Below are 16,623 nucleotides of genomic sequence, written 5' to 3' on the forward strand. Positions count from 1 at the left end.
CAAATAACGAAAACCTCCGAATAGCGACATTTTTTCAGTCCTTGAAGAAAGGTCCTTGAAAACGTTCACCAAGGGCGGCCCGCAGAGGTGACAGCGGAACCTCCGGTCGGTCCTCGAAGAAAGGGGAACTAAATCCCCATTCATAAAAGAGAAGGTGAGGGTATATTGCGCGGGAGGGTTAATAATTGACAATCTGCTGCTGCCTGCCCGCTAAGTTAAAAAGTTCCCACGGTAGACTCACGATACACAGTGTATCGTGAGTCTTGCATGAGAACTTTTTAACTCAGCGGGCAGGCAGCAGCAAATTGTCGCTCCCTTCAGTTTCACCCCACCTACACCCCTCTGCTTCCCGGCCATGTGTGTGACCCCTTCCCTCCCCTCTCCAGCTCCCCGCCCATTGCACCGGCGTGGGGGCTTTGCACTGTCTTCACGTTGGAGCCAGTGCCAGTTACCGGAGACGTCAGGACCAACGGGACACCGACCCTCAGGCCCACTGCAAGCACGGAGAACCCAGAGACCCACAGCCAGCAGCAGCCCAGCCCCGTTCCAATTCCAGAGGAACACGCTCTCCGCTGTCCCCGTAGGGACAGAAGCTGATGGCTCGGGCTGTGACGTCTCCGGCCACCCCCCTGTACAGGAGCTGAGACTGGGAACTGTGGGGTTGTTTGCAGTTGCAGAGGGAGGGGGTAAGGGCGATACAGTTCCCAGTCTCAGCTCCATTCCAGGGGGGTGACCGGAGACGTCAGGACCAACGGGACACCGACTGCAAGCACGGAGATCCCATAGACTCACAGCCAGCAGCAACTCTAGCCCAGCCCCGCTCCAACTCCAGAGGAACCCGGGTTGCGGATGAGGGGGCGCAGCTCGGGCTGTGGGCGAACTGCCACTTGTCGCTGTAGCGGCGCATCGGGGAGCGGGTTCCTGTTGGTCCTGACGTCTCCGGCCACCCCCCTGGACAGGAGCTGAGAGACATCAGGACCAGCAGAAGCCGCTCCCCGATGCGCCGCTACAGCGACAAGTGGCAGTTCGCCCACAGCCCGAGCTGCGCCCCCTCATCGGGACACCGACCCCCAGGCCGACTGCAAGCACGGAGATCCCAGAGACTCACAGCCAGCAACAACTCTAGCCCAGCCCCGCTCCAACTCCAGAGGAACCCGGGTTGCGGATGAGGGGGCGCAGCTCGGGCTGTGGGCGAACTGTCACTTATCGCCGTAGCGGCGCATCGGGCAGCGGATTCCTCCGGAGTTGGAGGGACAGGGAGACACAGCGGCTTTTGAGAATGGTGGGCAATCACTTCCAAAGTTCTGCCCACACAGTCAGTACACCTCTCCTACACTTGTCTCCCGCACTAAGATCATCTCGCAGAGAATGATCCCAGCCTAACCCTCCCTATTCTCTCCTATTCTGCAAGAAAAAACTACATTGAAGACTCAAACTCGCGATCGAGTAACTGCCGGGACCGAGGCGCAAACTCGCGACCTTGCGGATATGAGCCGAGCACTCTACCACTGAGCCAGCCGTTAAAATCTACGCTAAAAATCTTCCATTCCGAAAGCCGAAAAATTCTGAATTACGAAAAGTGTCTGGTCCCAAGGCTTTCGGATAAAAGGTTGTGCACCTGTATAAGCATCTGGATAAACAGGGTCTGATTAGGAACAGTCAACATGGATTTGTGCCTGGAAGGTCATGTTTGACTAATCTTCTTGAATTTTTTGAAGAAGTTACTAGGGAAATTGATGAGGGTAAAGCAGTGGATGTTGTTTATATGGACTTTAGTAAGGCCTTTGACAAGGTTCCTCATGGAAGGGTGGTTAAGAAGGTTCAACTGTTGGGTATAAATGCAGGAATAGCAAGATGGATTCAACAGTGGCTGAATGGGAGAAGCCAGAGGGTAATGGTGGATGGCTGTTTGTCGGGTTGGAGGCAGGTGACTAGTGGGGTGCCTCAGGATCTGTGTTGGTTCCTTTGTTGTTTGTCATGTACATCAATGATCTGGATGAAGGTGTGGTAAATTGGATTAGTAAGTATTCAAATGATACCAAGATAGGGGGTGTTGTGGATAATGAAGAGGATTTCCAAAGTCTACAGAGTGATGTAGGCCATTTGGAAAAATGGGCTGAAAGATGGCAGATGGAGTTTAATGCTGATAAATGTGAGGTGCTACACCTTGGCAGGACAAATCAAAATAGGACGTACATGGTAAATGTTAGGGAACTGAAGAATACAGTTGAACAGAGGGATCTGGGTATAACCGTGCATAGTTCCTTGAAGGTGGAATCTCATATAGATAGGGTGGTAATGAAAGCTTTTGGTATGCTAGCCTTTATAAATCAGAGCATTGAGTATAGAAGCTGGGATGTAATGTTAAAATTGTACAAGGCATTGGTGAGACCAAATCTGGAGTATGGTGTACAATTTTGGTCGCCCAATTATAGGAAGGATGTCAACAAATCAGAGCATTGAGTTCAACTGTTTCCGGTAGGCGGCGCGACTCTGGTCAGCAGCGGCCTCTGAAACCTGTCCGCGTTTTATTATTTTTTGTCTGTGTTTTTATGTAGTTTTTTGTTATTTTATGTTGGGGTGTGTGTGTGGGGGGATGGGGTGGGGTGGGGAGGGGGGGGGAAACTTTTGAATCTCTCCCTGCACTGGAGACCCGACCTTTTCTCGTCAGGTTTCCGTTGTCGTTGGGGCCGCAACGAGGAGCGGCCTCCAACAGGAAGAAGCCGGGGACTCTGGTGCCGACTCACCGTTGCCGTCGCGGAGCTGGCCGAGACCGGAGCGGGTGGAGCGGTGGAGGGAGCGCTGCTGCTGCTGCTGCCGCTGCTGCTGCTGCTGCTGCTGCTGCCGATGCCGCTGCTGCTGCTGATGCGGAGGCTGCTACTGCGGGTCTGCGGACGGCGGCACCGGGAGCCCGCGGATCCCTGGAGGGAGACCGCTTTTCGGGGCTCCTGCAACGGCGAATTCTCCCGCCCGTGTTGCGGGGTTGAAGAGCTCCTGGAGCGGGGCCTGACACCACTGCCCCGCGCGGCTGGAATGGCTGCGGGACTCTGCGAGCGCACACCGGGGGCTCCAACACCAAGACCCGGTGTGCGACCTCGCACCACCCGACGTGGCTTCAATGGCCGCGGGACAATCGCCATCGCCAGCCGGGGGCTTTGACTTTGACTCTGACATCGGGGGGGGGGGGGAGAGTGCAGTGGACAGATAAGTTTTTTTGGCCTTCCATCACAGCTATGTGATGGATGTTTATGTAAAATGTAATTATGTTGTGTCTGGGATCTATTTGTGTGTAATGTATGGCTGCAGAAACGGCATTTCGTTTGGACCTCCAGGGGTCCAAATGACAATTAAATTGACTCTTGACTCTTGAACAAAATAGAGAGAGTACAGAGGAGATTTACTAGAATGTTGCCTGGGTTTCAACAACTAAGTTACAGAGATAGGTTGAATAAGTTAGGTCTTTATTCTCTGGAGTGCAGAAGGTTGAGGGGGGACTTGATAGAGATCTTTAAAATGATGAGAGGGATAGACAGAGTTGATGTGGACAAGCTTTTCCCTTTGAGAATAGGGAAGATTCAAACAAGAGGACATGACTTCAGAATTAAGGGACAGAAGTTTAGGGGTAATATGAGGGGGAACTTCTTTACTCAGAGAGTGGTAGCGGTGTGGAATGAGCTTCCAGTGGAAGTGGTGGAGGCAGGTTCATTGGTATCATTTAAAAATAAATTGGATAGGCATATGGATGAGAAGGGAATGGAGGGTTATTGGTATGAGTGCAAGCAGGTGGGACTAAGGGAAAAAAAAGTTGTTCGGCACGGACTTGTAGGGCCGAGATGGCCTGTTTCCGTGCTGTAATTGTTATATGGTTATATGGTTATAGTTCTACGACACATTGGTGACTTTGCATTTGGTCATCTATTATGTTCAGTTTTGGTCACCCATCTATAGGAAGGATGGCATTAAGCTGGAAAGAGTGTAAAGATGATTTACGAGGATGTTGCCAGGAATCACAGGCTGCACTATAGGGAGAGGTTGGGGCAGGCTAGGACTTTATTCCTTGGAGCACAAGAGGCTGAGGGGTGATCTTATAGAGGTGTATAAAATCATGAGGGGGATATATACCCGTTGCTGAGACAGCTAGATAATGTTATCTTCGATTTGTTGACTATAGCTTTTCCTTAAACACCATAATCCCACCCAAACTCATCTCCAAACTCATGGTCAGCACCTCCCTCTGTCACTGGATCCTTGATTTCCTGACTGAGAGATCGCAATCAGTGAGGATAGGTGATAAAACATCCTCGACGACCATTCTCAATACAAGTGGCCTGCAAGGATGCATTCACAGTCCTTTATTATCCTCCCTATACACTCACCATTAAGGGCCTGTCCCACTATGGCGACCTAAATTGTGAGTTTAGAAGAGTTTGCGCTCACCACAAACTCGCAGCATGGTCGACACGTGGTCCTAGGAGATCACTGTAACTCTCCTTCATGCTCGAGAGAAGTTCCCGCATACTCGCTGCCTCAGTTTGGTCCATGTTGAAAATTTTTCCACAAGTAAAAATTGGTCGGCGAAGCTGCTGTTGCTGGAGTTTGGAGTTGGTCACCAGCCAGGTCAGCTCCCGATGTTACCGTCCACAGGGCTCACGGCCGAAGCCTCGCATTTGTGTGTGTGCATTCGCGTGCGACCACCAGGAAATTGTGTCCCCCCCCCCCCCCCCCCTGTTTTGAGAGCGATTTCCATGCCTGGCTTCAGGAAGCATGGTGAAGCATACACCCCATTCAATAGTGCATCAATGGTACTGAAGTAGAAATGTTCGAGAGCTTCAAATTCCCGGGTGTAAATATCACCAACAATTTGCTGTGGACCAATTCAATTGAGCCGTGACCAAGTAAGCACATCAACACCTCTGCTTCTTCAGATGGGAGTTCAGCATGGCGTCAACAACTCTTACAAACCTGGCTGCCTCATTGCATTTGCACATTTCTCTGTAACAGTACCACTACAATGAGGTAGGTTGGAAAATCGAGACTACACCCTAGCTTCAGCAGCCTGATTACAGCAAGGAAGATGCTGTTCCTGAATCTGGTGGCATGTGCTTTCAAGCTTTTGTGTCTTCTGCCTGATGGGTGACGGAAGAAGAGGGAATGACCCGGGTGGAAATAGCAGAAATCTCAATGAATAAGGCAGTACTTCATACCCTGAAGGATATTAATAAAACCAAATGGTTTTTATGACAACCTGATAGATTTGTGGTCAGCATTACTGTGATCAGCTGCTTTTTGTGTCAATTCAAGATTATTAATTGAAAGTCTGGTATATAATTAGAGGGTGGCAATAGAACACTAGAAGACATTGATCGCAGAGAGAATGGAGAGGGATATGGCAGATGAAGCTTAATAAAGAGAAAAGATACACCTTCTCGGAAAGAAAGAAGCAGAAGCAAGATACTGTAAACTAACAGCACTGTACATGGATAGGTATGTGGGAAGATTTAGAGGGATGTGGTTCAAACATGGGGAAATGCAACTAGCTTGGATGGACACCTCAATTGGAATGGACAAGGGTGCAAGTGGCCTGTTTCCACTATGACTATGACTCTAAGACAGTATCACATGGTGCTCAGGAACTAAGGCCATCCATATATTCAAGGGAATAAGTCCTTAACGTTGGTTAAGTATGTTGGTATCCTGGAGAAACTCAGCGGGTCAGGCAGCATCTCTGGAGAACATGGCTAGTGAAGTTTCACATCGGGACCTTTCTTCAGAATGATGACTTGTCTGCATCCAGTGTTGGGAGACGGGTCTAAGACCAGTCACAGCCATCCATTTCAGCCACTTTGTGCCACTGTAAATCAAGCCCTCTAATGCTGATCCCCAGTATTTTTATCTTGTCCAGAGAGTTGTAAAGTCCCAAAGCAAAATCATAGTCATAGAGTCTTACAATGTGGAAACAAGCCCTTCGGCCCATCTTGCCCACACCGGCCAACATGTCCCATCAATACTAATCCCACCTGTCTGCGTTTGGCCCATATCCCTCTAAATTTGTCCTATCCATCTACCTGTCTAAATGGGGTTTTTTTTGTAAAGCAGAATCAGGTCATTTGGCCCATCAAGTCTACTCCGCCATTCAATCATGGCTGGTCTATCTTTCCCTCTCGACCCCATTCTCCTGCCTTCTCCCAATAAGACTTTGACACCCTTACTAATCATAAACCTATCAATCTCCACCTTAAACATATCAATTGACTTGGTCTCCATAGCCTTCTGTGGCAATGAGTTCCACAGATTCACCACCCTCTGACATGAACAAATACTGTAACATGTTCAAGAAGGGACTGCAGATGCTGGCAACTGCACAGGGTTAGGGTTAGGGATGGGGATGAAATCGAGGGAGCGCGTCTCGATTGCTAGTTTGATGCGCCCAGCCGGTTTTATTGAGTCTTGTTGACGGGGGGAAAGAGGGAAGGACATACAATCACAAGGTCCACGGGGAGGGCAGCGGGATTGTTTACACGGCTCTTATCATTGCACGAAGCGCCGTCATCCGTTTCACTGCTTGCGCTTGGAAAGTCTGTTGGCCGCTTGTTGTTGTTCTTGGCCCCAGATCTGTGTGAATTGCCCCTTGGCGCTTACAATTTATCTTTGCCAAAAAGCCGTCCTGAATGAGTCTGGATAAAGAACGAGGGGACTTCAGCAGCGTTGTGCAAGGTACCAGTTTCATTGTTTTTATCTCGTTTCTCTCTCTGAAAAGGTTAAGGAACTTTGGGGAGATCTGGTGATCGAGTTGTTGGTGTAAGTCAGGATGGGGGGAGATATTTAGTAGGACATTTCCAGCTCTGGAGACCGGAGTTGTATGAACCTAAGTCGATGCGGATCCCAGCCTCCTTCTCCAACATCATATGGCTTCGTCCTCCTGTTTATTTAAACCCTTGGACAGTTGTTTCCTGCTGTGAGCCAGATCACCTCCCACTTCTAAATGTTCACATCGTCTTGTCGCTCGACATGTATTGGTTTTCTTTTTCTAGTTAAAGGAAACTTCTGTCCATTGCAACATCAACCCAGAAGCAAGGGCGGTGGGAAGAGACACTAAGTGCCGGAGGGACTCGGTGGGTCAGGCAGCATCTGGGGAGGGAATAGGCAGCGACCGTGCAGGCTTTGGAAAAGGTGCAAAGGAGCTTTTACCAGAATGATGCCTCGATCTTTTGAATGTGAGAACCTTTTAACTAAAATGGAAATATCAAATACTAGAGGGCATCGTGGGCTGAAGGGCCTGTTCCCGTGCTGTACTGCTCTGTGTTCGAAGGGGGACGAGAGACAATGTTCCGTGGTTTAAGGGAAATAAGGTGACTTTAACGAAAGATAAATCCAAAATCCTCTGAGCTTAGCATCCACAACTCTCATCCGCTTGTTTAAGAGTATTTGCAGCCACTCTTGTGATCTTTGGAAGCGTAGCAGCCAAGTTGAGCACAGCAAGATCCCACAAGCAGCAATGGGGTTAATAGGCAAGTTATTAAGCAAGGTACAGAAGTGTGTAAACGCACACTTCCGGATTCAGGGACAGTTTCTTCCCAGCAGTTATCAGGCAACTGAACCACCTTATCACCAATTAGAGAGGTCCTAACCTATCATCTGCTTCATTGGAGACCCTCAGACTATCTTGTATCGCACTTTACCAGACTTTACCTTGCGCTAAACATTGTATCCTTTATCCTATTTCTATACACTGTGGACAGCACGATTGGAATCATGTATTGTGTTTCCGTTGACTGGTTAGCACGCAACAAAAAAGCTTTTCACTGTACCTCGGTACACTTGACAATAATAAGCTAAACTAAATAATCTGTGATGAGGGGGGGCTGTTACAGGTCAGGACAACTGTTGTTTGAAATGGAGCCATGCGGTCTTTTACATGGAAACAAAGCCAAAGGGGGACCTCAGTCTGATATCCTGCCGTGTCTGGATGTGAACACGAAACACCATACATAAAACACTACAGTCCTTCAGCCCACAATGTCTGTGCCGAACACAATGCCAAGACCAACTCTTATCTGTCACACGATTCACATCCCCCCGATCTTCGCTTATCCATGTGCCTATCCAAAAAAAATCTTTTAAATGCCACTATTGTATCTGCCTCCTTCTGCTGCCTCCGGGAAAATGGTCTGGGCACTCACCACCATCTGTGTAAAAGAAAACTTGCCCAGCATCTCCTTTGAACTTTGCCCCTCTTTTAAAGCTGGGCCTTGCAGTCTTTGACATTTCCACCCTGGGGAAAGGATTCTCACTATCTACTGTATCTGCCTCTCATAATTTTATACACTTTTATTATGTCTCCCCTCAGCTTCTGACTCTCCAGAGAACACAAAACAACCCCCTTCTTACTGAGACATCAAACGTTCTTCAGTTCATCTATGGGTGGGTCATGTTGGATGTACATAAACAATTTAAAAAAAAAACTATAATTGGCCTCACTCTGGAAGTAATCCCTCCACCTTTTTTTTGTATGAGATTTAGTTTAATTTAGGGTTATAGTGTGGAAACAGGCCCTTCGGCCCATGGAAACTAGCTCACCGGCCCAGCGATCCCCGTACACTAACTCTATCCCGCACACGAGGGACAATTTACAATCTTTACTGAAGCTAATTAACCCATAGATCTGCATGGCTTTGGAGTGTGGGAGGGAACTGGAGCAATCAGAGAAACCCCACACTGTCACAGGGAGAGCATACAAACTCTATACAAGCAGCACCCATAGTCAGGATCAAACCTGGGTCTCTAACTCTGTAAGACAGCAACTGTACCGCTGCGCCACCGTGCCACACCTTAATGCATCAAGGCTGTGTTGCAATCTGAAACCATGCTCCTCTCCGCTGCCTACGCAGATCCGATTGCTTCGTTATCTCCTTACCACAATCTGCGGGGCCTCATCCCTCAAGGTTCCCATTCCCTGATTTATGCTCCATCCCTTTCACTTCCTCCAGCCTTGGCCATCGCTATTCTATCACCGTGGGTTCTGTGTGTTAATTGAAGCAAAACACTGCAGCTGTTCTCGGGTCTCAGGTCCGTGAGGTTTACAGGTCATCCCAAGGGTTACATCAGGGTCCCGTTGCTTAGATCTGTTCGGAAACCCTCCAACTGTTCGCGAGCTGTAACTTGAGCCGCAGTCTGAGTTCCCACCTGGAAGAAGGGAGAAGGGTGGTGGGTGTGTAGATTGAGCTGCTAGAGGAGGTAGTTGAGCTCATTCACAATATGAAAAATGAGCAATGTAACTTCACAGGGCAGCGGTAGAGTTGCCGCCTTATGGTGCCACAGACTCAGGTTTGATCCTGACTACAGGCGAAGTCCGTACAGTGCTTGTACGTTCTCCCCGTGACTGCGTGGGTTTTCTCCGGGTGCTCCGGTTTCCTCTCACACTCCTAAAACGTACAGGTTTGTAGGTTAATTGGCTTCTGTAAATTGTAAAGGTCCCCAGTATGCAGGATAGTTCTAGTGTGATCACTGGGAAGCTTGGACGGGGTGGGCCAATGGGTCTATTTCTGCACTGTATCTCTAGAGTCTAAAATCTAAAATTGTCATGGGTATAATGGTACTTTATTATAACATGTACCAAAGTACAGTGAAATTACTTTTTTTTGCATAGAGTTCAGTAGAAATATTACTATACATAAGCACAATCTTAGATTAAGTACACCTGTACAAGAATAGTACAATGAGACAGTATACCATAGTTGTGAGGTTTTGGCACCATTTTCAGGTCTTAGTTGCTTATACATTCATGGGTTCTAGGAGCAGAATGGGGCCATTTGGCCCATCAAGTCTATTCCACTGATCTATCTTTCCCTCTCAACCCCATTCTCCTGCCTTCGCCCCATAAGCCCTGTTGTCTTAACCTGCCCATGAAGGCCCGTTGTCCTGGCAACGTTGCAGGGTCAGTCTGGCCAAGCGTTGCCATTGGACCAGAACGATGAAATTCTTTCTTACTGCAGTTTTGCAGCACTTTAATGCAACAACACAACAAATAAATATGCAATAATATATCAGTTGTACTCAGTAACTAGACCATGATAGTGGAGACAACCATATCTAGAGTAAGCAGCCAGAAAAACCCAAGACGTGGATACAATTGCAACTTTTAAAAGATACTTGGACAAATATATGGATAGGAAGGGATAAGAGGGATACGGGCCAAATGCAGGCAAATTACACTAGCCCTATATGCCAACGTTGGCATTGACAGGGTGGGCCGAAGGGCCTGTTTCTGTGCTTCACGGCTCTGACTGTGGCAGTGCTTCCTTTCAAAGTAGGCCATTTGGCCCAAAACTCTGCACAAGGCCGGACCTGGCACAACCTCGTCCAATCCAGCTGCCATGGACAAAGGTAAGTCTTATTTAGCGTACACGTTTTAATTATTTAAATTATTGGATGCTTCTAAATGCTTGTCAATTTCTTGCTTTTAGTAAAAACTACTATTATTAAAATGTATTAGTAGTTTGAATGTATTGGAGAATAACATTCAGAGACATTCAAAGTTTTTAGTGGTTTTAACAGCCAGCTATGCCAGAGGTGGTGGTTGAGCTGCCTTTCTCATGAGTTAATCTCAGGGCGGATGGTGGTGCAGCGATAGTTACTGACCTGGGTTCGATCCTGACTATGGGTGCTGTCTGTATGCGGTTTGTACGTTCTCCCTGTGATCTGCGTGGGTTTTCTCCGGGTGCTCCGGTTTCCTCCCACACTCCAAAGACATACAGGTTTGGTTTGCCTTGGTAAAATTGTCAATTGTCCCTAATGTGTGGGAAAGTGTTAGTGTGCGGGTATCGCTGGTCGGCGCGGACTCGGTGGGCCAAAGGGTCTGTTTCCATGCTGTATCTCTAAACTAAACTAAAACTAATCTGTTGTACCTGTAAGCTCCCCATCACTGAGAAATTGAGACCAGGGCATCTGCACAATTTGAAGAGAGACCAAAAGTGTGCAAAGGTGGTTCACAGCTGACCACTTAATCCAAACTGTTTGGTCTATTTTGGTCTTGTGGTTCGTAACACTGTCCTCATTATGTACCAGTTCCTCTTCCACCAGTCCCTTCATGCGAGCAAGAAATAAGTTAATGCCTGATGCTCACAATCAAATTTGAAAACTAATTCTATAATAATTCGGGGCTATATCACAAAATGCATTGAGAGGAATAAATGAAAACATGAAATGCTGGAAATGCCTTCGTTTGTAGAAAAAGAAGCAGCAATGGTTTAATGAGGGGGGACCTAATTGAAACTCACCAAATAGTGAAAGGCCTGGATAGAGTGGATGTGGAGAGGGTGTTTCCACTAGTGGGGGAGACCAGGACCGGAAGGCACAGCCTCAGAATAAAAGGATGTACCTCTATAAAGATGAGGAGGAATTTCTTTAGTCAGAGGATGGTGAATCTGTGGAATTCATTGCCACAGATAGCGGTAGAGGGCAAGTCAGTGGATATTTTAAAGGCGGAGATTGACAGATTCTTGATTAGTAAGGGTGTCAGGGGTTATGGGGAGAAGGCAGGAGAATGGGGTTGAGAGGGAAAGATTGATCAGCCATTCCTCCTTTCTAAAGATCCTTTTATTCTGAGCCTATGACCTCTGGTCCCTGCACTAGTGGAAACATCCTCTCCACATCCACTCTATCCATTCCTTTCACAGCACGGTAAGTTTCAATGAGTTCCCCACTTCATCCTGCTAAACTCAACCTCAAACCTGTGGGGGATGTAGATACTGTAGACTGCAGGGAACCTTTCCCCACATTAATGGTGGACACAACCAGAGGACATAGATCTAGAGTAAGAGGGAAGAGATTAAGAGTGGATCGGGAGGGGAGCAGCTCAGAGTGGTGAGTATCTCAAATGCACTGCCTGAGAAAATGTTGGGAGCAGAGCCACAGACGGCATTCAAGAAGTCTCTAGATGGGCCTTCAATGGAAAGGATGTGGGCCAAGTACTGGGAGATGGGCGTAGCGTGGATGGCTGCCTACCAGCCGGCGTGAATGTGATGGGCCGAATGGATCGTTTCCATGCTGTACATCCCCATGACTCCATCTTCCCCATCGTGAAGCTCGACCTGTGAACATACATTAACAACTCAGCTCAAACTCCCTTGGCTTCAGGCAACGGATGGTACATAACTGACCAGTTGGAACCAGAAACCCATTGGAAAGCGGCACTGAATAAGCTAAAATAAATTAGACCTAATGTTACTGTCAAGAGGTTACATTTCTAACAATGGCATTAAATATTAAACACCAGTCTATAATCCTTATCATTTGGTTCCTGCTATTCACTGCAGTTTTATTCAATACGCTTTGTCATTATGCCAGGCATAAGTTGTTGCTATTGTTATTAATTGTTGCTGTTAACTCATGAAGCATTTTCATCCACTTGCGATCCATCAACCAATCAAACTCTATGCAGCAGCCTACAATCCATCGGTCTGTCAAACGCTAGACTCTAGGTGGGCCGTTTGGCCCATCCAGTCAGTGCAGGTCCTCAGTGAACCTATTCTTTCCAAGAGGGAAATTCTCTGTCCTCACCTGCCCTGGGTCCGTATCTGACTCCAGTCCGGCTAATGTTGTTGAATCTAAAATTCCCTTCTCATTCCAGTCTCCCTGGGATAGACAATAAATGCCAGCGATATCTGCATTTGACAAATTAAGAATAATGTAAAAGAATAATTCCAGGGATCCAACGAACTGCAAATACTGGTTTATACCGAAGATAGGCACTAAATGCTGGAGTAACTCAGCGGAACAGGCAGCGTCTCTGGATAGAAGGAATGGGTGACGTTTCGGGCCGAGACCCTTCTTCAGTCTGAAGAATGGTTTCGACCCAAAACGTCACCCATTCCTTCTTTCCAGAGATGCTGCCTGCCCTCCTGAGTTACTCCAGCAATTTGTGTGTCTATCCGAGGGATCCAAATTCTTTGCTATCTCAAAAAGCCCTGTCATACTCAAGGAGCAATGTCCAGTTACACCCAGGGTGCACGAACACTGGTGCAGGGTGCAGACCTGAAATGTCGACCTTCCTTTCCCCCAAGATGTTGCTTGAACCACCGAGATCCTCCAGCAGTTTGTATTTGTCGCTCCAAATTCCAGCATCTACAGTCCCTTGTGTCCCCAATATTAGTTTAGTTTATTATTGTCAGGTTTACCAGGGTGTAATGAAATGTTTTTGTTTGCTTGCTAATCAGGCAAAGAAAAGACTATACATTGATAAAATCCCTCAGAGCTGAATGGCTCAAGTCAATCACAGACCTCAGCTGGAGTTCATCCAGGGAGTAGAATTTGGTTGGTTTAGTTTAGTTTAGTTTAGTCTGGAGAAACAGTCTAGAGAAACAGGTCCATCGAGTCTGCGCCGACCAGCAATCGCCCATACACTAGTTCTATCCTACACACTAGGACAATACAGAAGCCCATTAACCAACAAACCTGCACATCTTTGGGATGTGGGAGAAAACCTGGTACACCCGGAGAAACCTCACGCAGATGCAAATTCCTTACAGGCAGCACCCTTAGTCAGAATCAAACCCGGGTCTCTGCCGCTGTGGGGCAGCTGCACCACTGTGCCGCCTTTAAGAATCCTTAGAAATTTGTTCCCTGTTGGATATTGTTGTGGGAACTCCTACACATTATCTGGAGTTGGAGATGACCCATGTAAAATGGTAGTGAGTTTACTTAGATAAAGACAAATAGGATTAACTTAGGTGAGCATCATGGATGGCATGGGCATGATGGGCTGATGGGCCTGTTTAAGTGCGGTGTAAATCTATGAATCTAGATGTAGCTAGCAAAGCCAGTCAATTAAAGATGCAGAGTGCTGGAGTAACTCAGCGGGCCAGACAGCATCCCTGGAGAACATGGATAAGTGATGTTTCGGGTCGGGACCCTTCTTCAGATTCCTAACCCAAAATATCACCAATCCATGGTCTTTTAATAAACCAGCATCTGGAGTTCCTTGTTTCTGCAAAGCCAGTCAATAGTTTGACAGGTAATCTTTTTACACTAATAAAGAGGCAAAGGATATTGAGCCATGCTGTACGATGATTAAATGGTAGTCTCGTCTTATTCTGTCTTTTTCTTTTCTTGCTTGTTTTGCACTTGGCTTATTCTCTTCACGGTCTTGTATAATTTATCTGTAAATTATTTTCTTGTGTTAGACGCAAAATGCTACAGTAACTCAGCCGGTTAGGCAGCATCTCTGGAATAAAGGAATAGGTGACATTTCGGGGCAAAACCCTTCTTCAGACTGAGAAAGGTCTCAGTCTGAAGATGGGTCCAGACCCGAAACATCACCTATTCCTTTTTTCAGAGATACTGCCTAACCGGCTGAATTACTGTGACATTTTGTGTCTATGGTGTAAACCAGAATCTGCAGTTCCTTCCTACACATTATGTTTTTGTGTGTTACACAAAAAAGCTGGAGAAACTCAGCGGGTGCAGCAGTATCTATGGAGCGAAGGAAATAGGCAACGTTTCGGGCCGAAACCCTTCTTCAGACTTCTTCAGAATAAGACAGAATAAGACATTATGTTTTTGTGTGTTGGCTGTGTGACTGTGATGCTTCTGCAAGCAAGATTTGCATTGTACCTCACCATACCTCACCATACTTGTGCATTGACAATAAATTTGACTCAATTTGACTTGGCAAACATAAAATAAAAAGATATAACGCTTCATTATGTGTGAAACTTTACATGGTCAAAGATAGTCGGAAAGTATGGGTGCTCACATTGCAGGAAGAAGGGTCCCAACCTGAAACGTTGCCTGTCCATTTCCTCCCCAGATGCTGCCTGACTCACTGAGATCCCCCAGCAGGAAGTTTATACACTAGTTCTACCCTACACACGAGGGATAATTTACAGAAGCCAATTAACCTACAAACCTGTACCTCCTTGGAATGTGGGAGGAAACTAGAGCACCCGGAGAAAACCCACGAAGGTCACGGGGAGAACGTCCAAACTCCGTACAGACAGAACCCCAAGGCAGGATCAAACTCAGGTCTCTGCTGTTATAAGCAGCAACTCTCCCGCTGCACCACTGTGCCACGCATGTTGTGGTATTGTGTTCACCCTGCTACAGAAAAGAGGCCATTAAGGATAAGAATGTACAAGGCATGATTAGTAAGTTTGTAGATGATGCTAAAGTATGAAGGTCAGGTCGAGGGGAGTTCCGCCCGCCACTGGTACCATGTAATCCCGTGCAACAACTCCATGGTCGGATAGTCGGCGACTAAACCGTCTCCCCCACCTGGTTTGCCAGGTGAGGAGGGGGCTGTGGACCCCCAGCAGGACCAAAAACAAGACCTGTCAAAGGGCGGATGAGCTCCAAGCGAGCCAACGGCCATCCACACTTCAGTCGTACATAGTATTGTAAGGCACCGTGCCAGTTGATGTTTTCGAGGATGATGACGATGATGATAAAGTATGTGGTATCATAGATAGTGAGGATAGTTATCAAAAATTATACCAGCATCTTAATCAGTTGGGCATGTGGGCTGAGGAATGATTAATGGAGTTTAATGCAGATAAATGCGACGTAATGCAATTTGGGAAGTCAGACATTCACAGGGAATGGCAGGGCCCTAGGGAGAGTTGTAGAGCAGAGGGATCTAGGAGTGCAGGTTCGTTGTTCCTGGTGAGTGGCATCACGGATAGATAGGGTGGTCAAGAAGGCTTTTGGTACATTGGTCTTCATCCGTCAGGGTATTGAACATATAATTTGGGATGTTATCTTACAGTTGTACAGGACTTTTGTGCGGCCTCATTTGGAGTATTGTAATCCATGTTGGTCAGCCTGCTATAGGAACGATTTTGTTAAGCTGGAAAGAGTGCAGAGAAGATTTCAAAGGATGGTGCCAGGATTTGAGTGACACATTGCAAGAGGTTGGGCAGGGTAGGACCTTATACCTTAGACAGAGGGATGATCTTTTGGAGGTTTCTAAAATCATGAGGGGAATAGATAGGGTGAAACCACAGAGTATTTTACCCAGGGTAGAGAAATGAAGAACTAGCGGTCATGGGTTTAAGGTGAAAGGGGAAAGATTTAATAGGAACCTGAGGGACAACTTTTTCACACATGGTGGTGGGTTTATAGATTGAGCTGCCAGTAGAATCAATTGAGCCAAGTACCATTACATTTGACAGACATTTGGACTGGTACATGAATAGGAAGGATTTGCATTAATGGTGTGTAAATGGGACAAGCTTAATTGGTGTATCTTGGTCAGCATGGACAAATTGGGCTGAAGGGCCTGCTTTGTGTTGTGACTATCAAAAGCGTGGTAGAGTAATACAGTGTGGAAACAGGTCCCCGAGCCCAACTTGCCCACACCAACCAACATGTCCCAACTTCCCTAGCCCCATTTGCCTCCCTCAAAACCTATCCTATCCATGTACATCTAATTGTTTCTTAAACGCTGCAATAGTACCTACCTCAACTACCTCCAAACACCAACCACCCTTTGTGTGGAAAAAGTTAACCCTCATATTCCTATAAAATCTTTCACCCTTCACCTTAAACCCCTGGTTCTCTGTGCGTCCAGTCGATGTATTCGTCACATGGCCCCTAATCCTCTCAGAAGGTGCAAGGCTGGAAAAATAA

The 16,623-nt window shown here is 47.0% G+C and overlaps 1 protein-coding gene across 1 annotated transcript in view; it reads left to right on the forward strand.

Moving 5' to 3' along the window:
• Positions 1-4,695: 4,695 nt before the first annotated feature.
• LOC129696447 (melanocortin receptor 5-like) overlaps positions 4,696-16,623 on the forward strand; it is a 30,988-nt gene continuing 19,060 nt past the window's right edge. Inside the window, exon 1 of the mRNA XM_055634343.1 lies at positions 4,696-6,714. The gene's annotated coding sequence lies outside the window, so the exon portion shown is untranslated. The remainder of the gene's footprint in view (positions 6,715-16,623) is intronic.

Source organism: Leucoraja erinacea, chromosome 4 (assembly GCF_028641065.1).
Source record: "Leucoraja erinacea ecotype New England chromosome 4, Leri_hhj_1, whole genome shotgun sequence".
In the NCBI taxonomy this organism is placed as follows: domain Eukaryota; kingdom Metazoa; phylum Chordata; class Chondrichthyes; order Rajiformes; family Rajidae; genus Leucoraja; species Leucoraja erinaceus.